Source organism: Elaeis guineensis, chromosome 5 (assembly GCF_000442705.2).
Source record: "Elaeis guineensis isolate ETL-2024a chromosome 5, EG11, whole genome shotgun sequence".
Taxonomy (NCBI): domain Eukaryota; kingdom Viridiplantae; phylum Streptophyta; class Magnoliopsida; order Arecales; family Arecaceae; genus Elaeis; species Elaeis guineensis.
Window position 1 is genome coordinate 73,684,452 of NC_025997.2, and position 15,221 is coordinate 73,699,672.

The window sequence follows — 15,221 nt, forward strand, 5'->3', positions numbered from 1 at the left end:
ACAAGTCATCTCTATTGTGTCTCAAAATTTTGCAAATCTCGTGACTCCTCACGAGGATTATCCAGGCCTAGGTTTTACTAAATTGAAACACAAACATTCTCTTCCTGAAGTTAATCAGGAGTGATCAATTTTATCTTGACTCACATATCGACTTCACAAGTACTTGACTATATCCAAAAATCTTTCAAACCTATATTAAAAATACAGGCAGTCTGGCACCAAAGAATAGTGAGTTGCTTGCAAGTCACCGTGGTGATCTTAGGTCGGAGGGACACTTATACCCATTGGCCTTAGCTAACTACTCTTGATAGTAGAGTGTTACATTGATCACGTTCAATGTAGATATACTCCTACATCTTACCTGGATGCCATACCAGTATCTCCACATCACTTGGTTATGAGGACAACCAACGCATATGGCATACAACGACCTACACTTGATAAGTTATTATCCTTGTTAATAACTTATCATTTGATCGTGAACAATTTAAGAACCATCCGATAAATCCTCTTTTATCGATTGATTGTGGTTCTAAAGACTTCATTATAATTTAGGAGTTCATTTAAGGAAGATAAAACTTTTATGATGAATCTGCCAAATAACTATTATTATTAGATAATTCATATACTAATTCCAATCATCTACCACTTAGATGATTGGCTTTAGGACATATTTTCCAACACAATCTTCTCTTATTAAGAGTGATCGATTCTATGTTGACCTACTCATAATCTTCATACATACTCCATCATATCTAGAACACCCCATACATGTCTTAATGCTATGCCTGGGTATGAACCAAAATATGGGTTCATATGCATAAAATTTCATGGTGGTCTCAGGTCTAAGGATCACTTGCACAACTCCCACTTAGAAAATTATTTTTGACATGCAAGTAAGACTTTCATAAGATGTTCTCTTTTATCGAGTCAATTCAGTGGACTCATTTCTCAAATGAGTACCCACATCCTTGTATTAGTATCTCATACACAAGTGGCTAATGAGATCTGCCACCCTCTCTATCGAGCATCCATAGGATGGGTCAGTCTATCCAGAATATTGATCTCCGACTCAATGCTCCTACGATTTGAAATGTATAGGATTAGAGTTTTAGGATTTTAGGTCTCACCAGCATGACCCATTCATGTCTCCTAAAATTATTGCCTTAATCTTTGAAGTTCATCATTATCTTAGACATAATAAGATGCAGCTAAAATGATGAATCAATGCCGCATAAATGTCATTACATGAGTTAAAAAATTATAAAGAAAAGTCCCATCACAACACTTGTGATTGGCTTATAGGGCACTCTTCTTTCATCAGGCTCAGATTTTGCTATATTGAAATATATTGATATATTAACTCCTACTAATTTGGAGGGATCAATCACATCTTGACTCACACACAAACTTGACAAGTACTTGACTGCACCCAGAAATCTTTCATTATTGAATTAAAAACTCAGTTAGTCTGGCATTAAAGTACAGTGAGTTGTTTGTAAGTCACCGTGGTGATCTCAGGTCGGAGGGACACTTATACTCATACCCTTCGCGAGCAACCCTTGATAGCAGAGTGCTCCATAGTTGGTCATGTTCCGTGATGATGTACTCCTACATCTCACCTGCATGCCATACAAGTATCTCCATATCATTTGGTTACGAGGATAACCAATGCATATGACACACAACGACCTACACTTGATATCGCTATCGTCCTAGTAATAGCGTATCATTTGATCACGAACCAATTTAAAGGCTACACGATAAATCCTCTTTTATCTATCAAAGTAGTCCTAAAGATTTCATCACAATATAGAAGTTCGTTAAAAGATGTAACTTTGTGATAAAAAGGTCAAATAATTTTTATTATTTATCAATTCATATACATTTATAATTAGCACAATAATCAAATGATTGGCTTTAGGATATATTTTTCAATAACTCCCACTTAGACTAAAGCCAATCAGTATAGTATCATATACCCATTATTGATTTATCATCTCAGAACTCCTAGATACCGAGGCTTTAGTAAATGGGTTGGTCAAGTTCTCCTTTCCATTGATTTTCTAAAGATTGACATCACCTTAATAGATTTTCTGAATAAGATAGTAGCGATGCAAAATGCTTGGAAAGCTAATGGGACTTCGACTCCTTAGCATGAGCTATAGCTCCGGTGCTGTACAATACAGCAGGATCATCATCAGAGGGTGCCACTCCTAGCATGTCAGTGAACCTGTACAATCACATAGCTTCCTTGCAAGCATCGAATGCGGCAATACATTCTACCTCACAATTTGAATTGGCTATATTGCTTTGCTTGAAACCTTTCTAGCAGATTGCTCCATTATTTAGTGTTGGTGCAGAATTTCACTGACGTCGGAGAAGCTGGAGTCGAGGGGATCGCGTCCGCCGTCGGGACCTGCAAGGAAAGTCTAAATCAGAGTTAGGGGTGCTCCGACAAGACCCTCCGATGCTCAAGTCAGTACTCTACCTTTACAGAAATGGAGCACTCAAATGGAATTTTAGCAGAGTTTCAAGATAGAGTTTTGAGCTTAGAGAGGAACGTATCTGGGGGTCCCTTTTTATAGACGGAGAGCGTAACTGATTGACAGCGATGTCTGTAACTGCCTGGTAGTGGGCCGTTCGGGGCCATGCGGAGTTTGTTATGAAGAGTAGTGACGTCAGAGGGCCGTTCAGGGCCACGTGGAGTTTGTTATGGAGAGTGGAGTGGTGTCCGTTGTCGCGACTTGCCAGGGAGTGGTGGAGCCACGTGGAATCCATTACAGAGAGTGGAGTAGGGTAGTGGCCATTGTCGTGACTTGCTAGAGAGTTCGGGCCTGACAGTTGAAGCTCGGCTGGGACGTCTGATGGAGCAAAATGGCTCTCTGTCTCAGCAATCCAGGAGAAGCTCGGATGTTTTCGAGGTTGCTGACGAGTCTACTATTATCGGATGCCTTGAGCGCTGATGCTATAGGCGGGAGTCATCTGCTGTAGAAGCTCAAATGAAAACTTTCTGTTGGTGAAGTTTGATAGAAGTTCGATTGCTAGAGAAGTCCGTCTGGGATTTACCTGATGTGGAAGCTCGTCTGAAGATTGTCTGCCAGAGAGGTTCAGTTTCATGAGGAATCCGACAGAGGGTCGTCCGACAGTGGAGTTTGGATGGCATTATGGAGATTTGTCTGCTGGAGGAGTCTTGAGAACACTATGGAAGGTCGAACATTGGAGGAGTCTGAAATTCAATTCTGCTGTAGAAGTCCGGACGGAGTCCGGCTCTTATAGAAGTCTGAAAGGAGTCTGCTTATTGTAGAAGTTTAGACGAAGATCAGTTGTCGTGGAAGCTCGGATGGAGACTTCTTATTGTAGAAGTCCCGCTGCCAGAGAAGCTCGATCATTGATGAAGTTCGAAAGAAGTTCGGAGTAGAGATCTGGCTGGTGGAGCCTACTCCTTGAGGGGGACCATGGAAGAACTGTCTGTGGCCCTTGGGCAGGAGAAGACCGAACTACAGTGGCTAAAGATTCAGCTGGCCTACGAGCAGCAGACGGTCAAGGATGCCGAGGCGGAGTCCGAAGTCCTCAGGAAGAGGCTTCGGGAGTCGGAGGGCGAGAGTCGGCGGTTCCACCAAATGTATTGAGAAATGCTGTTAAGAAAGAAAGAACTGGAAGAAGTAGTCGAAAACTTAAAGTAATCCTCGATGATAGTTGGAACCAAGAGTTCGAAGTCTGAAGAAGTCGAGCTTCCTTAGAGTTTCTTTACCTTTTATTCTTTGTATTCTTTCTTTTTCTTATCGTTTTTTTTTTGGCCTTCAAAGGCTTTGTAATGTACACTTCACTAATGAAATGAAAAGAAAATTTTCCATTACCTTGTCTATTCTTGCATTAAGTTGTCATTTACTGAACTTCTTTTGTCTTTTATCTTGTTCGATGTCGACGTCGTTTGAAGGTTCTTGGTCATCGTCGTGTTGATTTGCCCCTTTTGTTCATGATCGAAGGTCCTTTCGAGGCCACTCGAGTTTGACGCTTCCTCCCGGTGCTTGAGCTTGGGGGTCCGAACTTCTCGTTACTTTGAAGAAGTCAATTTTCTCCTGCCAGTGTTGGGTTCCCTCTTAAAGACTGAGGGTTTTTGACAAGAGTCTCCTTCCTCATTGAGACGAGGTTCCTTATGTCTTTGATGTAGTTTGCTTTTTCCTTATCACTGGCATAGCTCGTCGCTTTCCCTTTTTCTCTTCTCCCTCTTTTTTTTTGTGTTCGAGTGAGGGTTTTCCCTCTACTCTTAACGGGGTTGTAGGGGTGTAGAGGAGCCGTTGAGGAGGCTTTCTCCCTTATCCGGTCTTGAACGATCAGGTCCTCGTTTGTGTCAGGATGAGGTTCTCCTCTTGTTCCTGACACAGTTAATCTCAGCTCATGTTAGGATGAGATTTTCCTTCTGTTCTTAACAGGGCTGTAGGGGCACGTAAGGGCCTCTCCCCCCATCCAGTCTCTAAATAACTGGGCCTTCAATTTTGCTCATGTTAGGATAAGGTTCTCCTCCTGTTCCTAACATGGCTGTGGGGGCACATAAGGGCCATTGTAAGGGCCTCTCCCTCCATCCGATCTTTAAATAACCAGACCTTTGACTTTGCTCATGTTAGGATGAGGTTCTCCTCCTGTTCCTAACATGGCTGTGGGGGCGCATAAGGGCCATTGCAAGGGCCTTTCCTCCCATTCGATCTCTAAATAATCAGGCCTTCGACTTTGCTCATGTTAGGATGAGGTTCTCCTCCTATTCCTAACATGGCTGTGGGGGCACATAAGGGTCGTTGTAAGGGCCTCTCCCCCAATCCGATCTTTAAATAACCGGACCTTCAACTTTGCTCATGTTAGGATGAGGTTCTCCTCCTATTCCTAATATGGCTATGGGGGCACATAAAGGCCATTGTAAGGGCCTCTCCCCCCATCCGGTCTTTAAATAACTGGGCCTTCGACTTTGTAAGGGCCTCTCCCCCCATCCGGTCTTTAAATAACTGGGCCTTCGACTTTGCTCATGTCAGGACGAGGTTCTCCTCCTGTTCCTAACATAGCTGTGGTGGCGCATAAGGGCCGTCGCAAGGGCCTCTCCCCCCATCCAGTCTCTAAATAATCGGATCTTCATTTGTGTCGGGATGAGGTCCTCCTCTTGTTCCTGACACGCTTAGTTTCGATTGTCTGAAGGAGCTACTCCCTATCGTTACAAGCTCATGTCAAAAGAAAAGATGTGCGAATATGAAAAAAATTTTTATTTAAGGCAAAGTTATTGGTAATACATTCCTAGATTTTTCGAATCCCATAGTCACGGAAGGTCTACTCCCCATCGGGGTCCTCCAGAGATTGAGTTGATGATCTCTATTGGAGGTCGATCTTCGGGCTGCTCTTCCCTCCTTGGCGGCTCCGATTGTGGTAGGGCCCTCGGTCGATCTTTCCTACCTTCAGACCGACGTCGAATGAATCTGTCGAGCCGACCTCGTCTGATGAGCTCCTCAATCTCATCTCGGAGCTGAATACACTCCTCCGTGTTGTGGCCGTGTCACGATGATAGAGGCAGAACTTGTTAGGGTTGCACTTCTCGGGGAGTGTGCGCATCCTTTCAGGCCTTGGCAGCTGCTCTCTAACCTCCATCAGCACTTGAGCTTTTGGAGCATTGAGGAAGGCATAGCTATGGAATCTTCCTGGGGGAGAGCTCCGCCGAACCCTACGCTCCGGGCTCCTATGCCTACGAGCTCGGGGAGGAGTGCAGACACGCTTGTGTCCGGAGGGAGTTCGAGAACATGGCCGAGCTTCACTCGACCCTTTTTCAACTGCGAGCTTGCTGGAGTCATCCGCCTGCCGCTCCTTCACGGCCTCCTCATCCTTCAGCTTGAAGGCTTCCTCTGCTCGGGCATATCCTTCGGCCTGAGCCAGTAGATCAACGAAGTCCCTGGGATACTTCTTTTCCAGAGAGAACAGAAGATCATTCTTTTGAAGACTGCTCTTCAGGGCGGCCATTGCAACCGATTGGTCCAAGTTCCGGACCTCCAATGCAGTGGCATTAAAATGGTTGACGTAAGTTCGGATGGATTCTCCCTCCTGTTGCTTGATGTTGATGAGGGACTCTGAACCTCTCCGGGGATGCCGGCTGCTGACGAAATGAGCAACGAATTGGTGGCTCATCTGATCAAAGGAGAAGATATTACCCAGCTTCAGTGTCGAGTACCAATTTCTTGCTGCTCTCTTCAAGGTAGACGGGAAAGCTCAGCACAGGATGGCGTCTGGCGTGCTATGGAGCAGCATCATTATCTGGAAGGCCTCCAGGTGGTCAACCAGATCCGAGGTCCCATCATAGCTCTCGAATTGGGGGAGCTTGAAGTTCGACGGGATTGGTTCCTGCATAATCATTTGAGAGAAAGGAGGGTCCGTGCAGATGTCCTCACCATAAGCAGTGGGAGCATGGCGGAGCTCTTCGATCCACCGATTCATCTCCTGAAATCTTTGATCCAGGAGGTCCTCTCGACTGCGAGTCTCGAGGGTCTTTTGGTGGAACGGAGGTAGGGACCCTCCAGGGGTGGAATCGTGATCAGACAGAGGGCTCTCCGCCTTCTGCTTCTCCTTTTCGGGGAAGACAGGGCGATTGGCCCAAGTGGCCCACTCGATCGTCGGATTCTGAAACTCTGACGATGCTCTTTCCAGTCGCACTGATGTCTGCGGCTGCTGCGGCTGCTGCTGTATGGCCTGTACTGCTTCGGTGAGGCCCCTGACCTGCTGAACCAGCAAGTCGAACTGCTCCATGCTGACTGTCGTTGTCGGAGGAGGAGGAGCTTGGAAAACTGGAGACGAGACTGGAGCTTACGGGGCTCACTGAGATCTGACCGCGGAGGTCGTGGATCGCCTGGTGGATGCCTTTCGAGGAGGCATCAGGTGGAGATCTAACAAGAGAAGAAGGAGAAAGTATCGAAGAAGATGATCGAAGACAGTCCCGTTGAGTACTCCTTTAAGAACAAGGATACTGTGAAGACACAGACCCTTCCTCAAGTGCCAATTCTGTTGGTGCAGAATTCCACCGACGTCGGAGAAGCTGGAGTCGAGGGGATCGCGTCTGCCATCGGGACCTGTAAGGGAAGTCTAAATCGGAGTTGGGGGTGCTCCGGCAAGACCCTCTGATGCTCAAGTCAGTACTCTGCCTCAACAGAAATGGAGCACTCAAATGGGATTTTAGCAGAGTTTTGAGATAGAGTTTTGAGCTTAGAGAAGAACGTATCTGGGGGTCCCTTTTTATAGACGGAGAGCATAACTGATTGACAGTGATGTCTGTAACTGTCTGGTAGTGGGCCATTCGAAGCCACGTGGAGTTTGTTTCGGAGAGTAATGGCGTCAGGGGGCCGTTCAGGGCCACGTAAAGTTTGTTATGGAGAGTGGAGTGGTGTCCGTTGTCGCGACTTGCCAGAGAGTGGTGGAGCCACGTGGAATCCATTACAGAGAGTGGAGTAGGGTAGTGGCCATTATCGTGACTTGCCAGAGAGTTCGGGCCTGACGGTTGAAGCTCGGCTGGGACGTCTGATGGAGCGGAATGGCTCTCTATCTCAGCAATTCAGGAGAAGCTTGAATGATTCTGAGGTTGCTGATGAGTCTACTATTGTCGGATGCCTTGGGCGTTGATGCTACAGGCGGGAGTCATCTGCTGTAGAAGCTCGGACGAAAACTTTCTATTGGTGAAGTTCGGTAGAAGTTCGATTTCCAGAGAAGTCCGTCTGGGATTGCCTGATATGGAAGCTCGTTTGAAGATTGTCTGTCGGAGAGGTTCAGTTTCATGAGAAATCCGGCAGGGGGTCATCTGACAGTAGAGTTTGGATGGTATTGTGGAGGTTTGTCCGCTGGAGGAGTCTTGAGGACACTGTGGAAGGTCGAATGTTGGAGGAGTCCGAAATTCAATTCTGCTGTAGAAGTCCGAACGGAGTCCGGCTCTTGTAGGAGTCTGAAAGGAGTCCACTTATTGTAGAAGCTCGGATGAAGATCAGCTATCATGAAAGCTCGGATGGAGACTTCTTATTGTAGAAGTCCCACTGCTAGAGAAGCTCGATCATTGACGAAGTCCGAAAGAAGTTTAGAGTAAAGATCCGACTGGTGGAGCCTGTCTGTTGTAGGAGTTCGTCTGTGACCCATTCACTGTAGAAGTTCGGATGGAGTCTGAATCTTGTAGGAGCTCGAATGAAATTTGGAAGGCGGTCGACCGTCGTAGAAACTTGGATGGAGTCTGGTTGCTGTAGAAGTCCTGCTGTTGGAGAAGCTCGGACATTGACGAAGTCCGAAAGAAGTTCGGAGTAAAGTTGCTCGTGGCAGGAGGAAGTCTGGAAGAGATTCAGAGGGTAGCCAATCATTGTAGAAAGTCGGCTGATAATGAAGCCCAGAGAGCGTTTGGAGCAGTCCGGTAGATGAATGGGGAAGCTCATTATTGGAAAAGTCCGGATGGCATTATGGAAGCTCGGACGGTCAAGGGAGTTCAGAAAGATGCCACACAAGGTCGGAAGCCGGAAAAGCCCAGGAAGGATCGGCCTTTTACAAACTTCAACTGGGGGTATTTTATACCCAACACTAGGATAAAGATATATTCCGACATATTCTTGCTATTATTGTATCCAACTAAAAATTAAAGTCATACTCTACAAATTTTAGGTCAGATTCTCCAAACCGAATCACTGATTCTTAGTATTTTTTAAATACTTAAGGATGACCTTCCAGTGATTCTCACTCGGATCTTACAGGTATCCACTCACTATCTTAGTGAGTATACCATATTTGTCTCATACATGGTGTACATGATAGAATAAATTCTACTCATAAACACTCTATATATGTTAGTCTGGGATAATCCAAGCAGCCTCTTAGATCTATCTTTATAGATCTTCATCCCTAGGATGAGGGATACTTTTTCCAAGTCCTTTGTGGAGAACAATGATAATAGTAAAATTTTTATTCTCTGTAATGTAAGGAATGTCATTTTTGATTAAAAAAATTTCATTCACATACAAAATAAGAAATATACTCATAGAACTATTAACGCATTTGTATTTGCAGGATTCTTCTTCGTTCTCAACGAAGCTATGCATTTTGATTACTTATCAAAATGCACATTCCAACTCCAAAATATTTAGCATTACTACAGGAGAAAATATCTCGCTATGGTCAATACCATAACATTGACAATATCTTTAAACAATCAGATAGGCTTTGTAAGTCTCCACCTTCTCATCTACGCTCTCTGATCTTATTGAAGATCTACTTACACCTTATGGGCTTTATCCTTTTGAGTGGATCAACGAGTGTCCACACACTGTTGACCATTATGGACTTCATTTCAGACTCTATGGCTCTAAGCCATTAATCTAAGTCAGACCTCTGCATGACATCCATGTAGGTAATCAGATCTTTGTTATTCTCATCGAATTGAAGAGGATCACATCCTGAAACTAGAAACCAAAGTATCTATCTGACAAATGCGATACTCTATCGGATCTCCTTAATGGTGCTTTTACAATAAGTTTCGAATTTGATCTAATCAAATTCAATTCTATGGGTTCACTAGATTGTGTCGGTTCTTCTACCTGTCGAACTTTATAAGTTCTATATTAAAAGCATCAGTTCTTTCACTAAGATACTCTTTTTCTAAAAAGAATGCCGAACAACTTTTGTTCTTTAGCATAGTAGAAGTTATATCCTCTAGATTCTTTAGAATTATCCTACAAAATAATACATATAGGACTAAGATCCAAGCTAATTAGTCTACAAATGCTTGACAAAAAACAAATACTCCCAAATTCTAAGATAAGAAAGTATCGGTTTATACCTAATCCATATCTCATATGGAGTCTTTGCAACTGATTAATTTAGAATCTAGCTCAGAACATAACAAGTAGTCTCAAGAGCATAACCGTAAAAGGAGACTGGCAGACTTGTAAACTCCATCATGGATCAAACTATGTCTAACAAAGTTGATTTCAATAAGAGAGAATTCTATTCTCTTCTAGATATGTCAAAAACTCACTAAAAAGGCATTCTTTTCTTTGGTGACCAAAAAATTTAATGCTCTTCTCAGTTCATTCCTCTATCTTATTAAAAAATTATTTGAATATTTTAAATAATCTAAATTTATGATAAATATGTTTATAGATCCAATACATCAGTATGTATCAGATTCAGAACATCATTGGCTCATTCATCTTTTTTAGCAAAAGGTGATTCGATCATCTTACTAAAGAGATAGGATTGATAGGTTGACAATGATTCACAATCATTAACTTCAAAAATTATCTCCTATTGATCCTATTCTTATTTATATGATTGAGCCTAAATTATCAAAGATAGTTTTCCATGACATTACCTACTCTAAGCAGTTTGTTTGTTGTGTACAGTATACTAACAGGTTGTGTAAATATCATTTCTTAATTATCTACATGATTTTGACATCATTCATAATGATATCACAAAATCAGTAGACAATAGTGATAATCACTTAAAATGATATTGTTAGAATTGAAAATAGGCTTGACGATTCCTAAAATTAAGATCGGAACATAACTTCCATTTCTAATGTTCAGGAATCTCTTGCTATTTTCAAACTTTCTACTAACTTAAAGTCATTACAATAATTTGTATGAACTTTCGATATCTAATACCCAGGTAATAGTGTCACAGATAGAGAAATCATAAGGTGTTATTATATAAGGACCTTGTTCAGCAACTCTTTGCTGATTTCTCTTCCTTAGCCTATTTGGGTCAAGGAATTTTGCCAGACTAGGTTAACCTTAGACTCTTTTATCAGTTTGGACTCTTTAGCCCAAGCACGACTCTTTAGCACCTTTTTTTTTTTTTAAGGATTGTTGTCCCACTGAAGACACATCTTCAGAGGTGCAAAAGAACTCTTTCAATATTTAAAAGATTTTCTCTCACTGAGCATCATTGAATTTACAACTAAATTCATATTTTTTACTACTCTCAAAAATACTACATGGTGATACTATCATTTAGCCACTTCTAATTAGTACCTTTGATCGCATCATGTGTGTTGGATGTAAAAATATTAGGTGCTGGATCTGTAATCATATACAAGATCCATTTGTGCTTTAAAATTATTTGCAACTTTCGATACCATCTATTGAAGTTGGATCCTATAAATTAGTCATTGTCAAACAGTGAACAGAGCGATAGATATCTAGCTATAACTAAAAGAAAAATATAAAACCTCAATATTTATGAATTGATTAAGTCTAAAGACTTGGACTTTAGTCTAAAGATTCTTCTACTATTTTATACAAATTAGTAGCCTTTACCTCCAATTCGAAGAATTACTTTAATCCCTTAGTGGATACTAGAATCCACACAGACTGCATACAGGCCCGAAGATGGCTCGATCAATCCATATGCACCTATGGATAGGTTATTAATTAATTATTTCTTCAAATAATTTTTAGTAGTTAATTTAGCCCCAGATTTTATTTCAGTAGGTGATGGGCCTCCACTGAAAGTTTCGATTAGATCAAACTATTAAAATAAACCTACTCAGTGATTCTAACTAATGAATGATCAGGTCTGAGGATGGCTCGATCAATCCAACCATCATCAGATAGTACAATAGAGTTATCATATGATCAATAATAATTCCATTATTCAAAGAGAACACTAGACGGATGGTGCCTGCAATGTCAATCGAAAATAATGGACCCATTATCATTCATCTTAATGGGAGGCTATGATCTAATTATCATCATAACTAGCTCATTTTAGAGACCTAATAATTTAAAAAATTTAATTAATTTAGAGAAAAGAGAAGAAGAGATCAATCAATAGACCATAATCCTCCCACTGACTTCACCAAATCATTGAATCAGATTAGGATCATGCTGATTAAAATGGTACCTACATCAGTCACACTGATCAACCTTAGTGGCATTGGTCAACTCAAATTTCTCTAATCAACACATAATGCATCAAATTGGCCAGATAAGTGAGATTGATGGGAGGGTATGCCAAGCTTGCCTTAGATACTATCGAAATGGTCAGGTAAGCTGCTCCCAATTAAAAACCACCGATCGAAATGCCGAACTTATCTTAGACACTAATCAGTTAATTAGTTTTGATTTGATCAAACTAATAATTCATGTTCAACCACTTAGTCACAATCAAAGTCTATTTGGTCTAATCAAAGATATGGACTTGACCATCTACAACTATTATATTAGAGAAATCCTGATTAATCTAATTCAATATTTGGTTAGACTTAATCAATTTCTCAAAATGGTCAATTGAGTCTTTGATTCTAACCTTAGGTCTAACTCAATTAAGAGGACCTAATTTGAGTTAACCTATGCCCCCATATTTTATGCGAATGATATTAGATCTTTAATTCATAATTTCATATCTAATCAATTCTTCACTTAATTCTCAATTAAGTTTAGTATCAACATAGGTTTAGGTTTAGGTTTGAAATAATTTTAATTTTTTATTTTATAAATAATTTATAATAAATATTATGCAAAGATTTTTCATGTTGAAACTGGGTTGACTCAATCAACATTGAGCCGGCTACACAAGGAGAGTGGGTCAACTCAGTTCAAAATTGGATTAGCTCAGTAATTGTACGAGTACATTTTAGATCTGAAAAATCTTGCATAATCTTAAAATAAAATCAATCATAAATACCTTTTTAGATCATATCTAAACTTGTTATGATTCAAAATTTTATTTTCTCATGATTAAAATAATTTTAATCATATAGATTAGATATTTTATTTTTCATACAACTTTGTATCACATACAACAAACTTAGGGTTTCAAGATTTAGAATTTTGCAGAAAAATAAGTTCTTTCTTTTGTTTTCTTTTTCATGGGATCTAATCACATGGCACCTCTACACACCATAAGAGCATCCCATTGAATAGGAAGAGAGGACCTTTAAACCCTTCTTGCTTCTATGATCGGATGGCCTGGTGATCAACCCAATCCAAGTACTTGCTAATCGGATCATCTAATCTAATCACATATCATATATATTTGAATTTAGATCTAATCTAAATTATATCAAATCTGATCACAACCTTAGATTACATCTAAATCAGATCATAAATATCATATATAATATAAAAAATTAGATTTTATCAAAGATCAGCACAAACTAGGATAATAACCTTTCACTGTAAGGGGTAAACCTTACAGCAGGACAACTTTATATCGATTTATATGATCAATCATTAATTAAATTCAGATCTAAGATATCACACATCAGATCTAAATAAAATAAAATTTTAGATTTAATATGTACATATAATATGTCATAACGAACCTAGGCTTTGATACCACTATTGGTGAACGTAGACGATTTCATGCATGTATTTCAAAATTTTTTTGAATAAATTACAATGAAAGATAATTAGATTAATTAAATTAATCTAACATGGATATGATCTAATCATCAAATCAATCTACTCTAAGATCTATGACATGATATGTTGCATATAAAATCTGAAATAATTACATGATAAAATCTGCATGCATGGATGTAAGCAGTAGATCACAACTACTTCTAATCTGAGTTCAGAACTCGATACCTAAGTGTGGATCGATGATCACCACTATAAAGAGATATAGTAAGGATGATTCTTACTTGTTGCTCATAGCTACACATATATTCGACCTCTATGGAAAGTCCACTCGAAGCTCCGATCTGATTGGTCTACTTGGGAGCACTAGCTCATGTGAAGACCTTCTTCTTGGCTGATCTAAATCTCTTCTTCAAATCTCTAGAATCTTTTCAAAGGTTGAAGATGGACTTTTGGATGAAATAAAGAGGTGAAACAAAGATAGAGAAAAAACTATTTTTTCTCTTATTTTTCTCTCTTCCCAAACCCTGAGGTAGAAATCCTAGAAGACTCGGTTTTACGCATAATCCAAGTGAGAGGAATCTCCTCTTTTTCATGCCAAGAACCATGCCCAAAGCACCTTCACGTGAAGATCTTCTCTTCTGGTCTCTTACACATATAAAACAGAGAAACAAACCCACTTTTTATAGGCATGTAATAAGTTGGGTAAAGAGTCCAAGAGATCTTGGACTCTTCCAAGGAATGTCGCACCCTCTCCCAATTCCATGCCAAAACACATCCAAAAAAATATGGAATGCTCCTTTCCATATTTTTTCATGACAAATTATTTCTCCAACTAATTTTTATAAAAAATCTCCTCAAAATGTCACACACATAAGGAGAAAAAAATAAGTTGGCAGCAAGGTCTAAGAGATAATGTCAAGCATTATCCATATGGTATCCTATTTCAAATCAGATTTGAACATATCATTTAAAATCTGATCATATCCAAACTTGGATGTGAGATAGAGAAGGAAAAGAACTCTTTGGTGTGAAAAAATCTCATACAAAAACTATTTGTGCATAGAGATACATGGCATCCAAAGTTTGGTGCGCAAGGGAGGAAGAGTCCAATCCTATATGGACTCTAGGTTTCCTTATTTGAATCCAAATCAAATCACATCTGGTCTAGCCCAAATAAAATAGATGAAACTTAATCTAATTAAGTTCATAAATTTTTAATCAAATTTTAATTAAATTAAAAATTGATCGAACCAAAATCTGGATCAAATCAGGGATAATTCTCCCTTAACGATTAGGTCATCTCCTAACCTAATTAGGTCAAACCTAATTGAATCTAATTCAATTAGGTTTCATTTAATCCTCTTTAGTCAATCAAATTGAGCTAATTAATAATCTAATTGTTAATTATTTTTTTATTAATTCACTAATATTTGATGAATTAATTTATTACAATTTTTGCATAAGGTTAACCATCAATCAAATTGACGATTAAGCCTTTGAATGATTCTCAATCATTGATCAGCCACATGATCGATCAAAAATTTTTTCTAAGCGTGACCCCGTAAGTTCGAACCTAAGTTGGTAGCATAGAAATAAATTTTTGAATCGATCGATGTAACCATCTAGTAATGGTGACCCAACGTCCGGATAGATCGAATGATGGTGAAGCAACATTCAAGAACCTATTGACGTATGGTTATTGTATAATTCATTTCTTTGACCCTAATGGTCGAAGACGATATAAAATTTAACTATCAATCCTAGATACGTCATCCACATTGTATTTTAATCTTTAAAATTCATCATATGGATTACTCGAATCTAGATTTTGCTAAATTGAAATATATTGATACATTAACT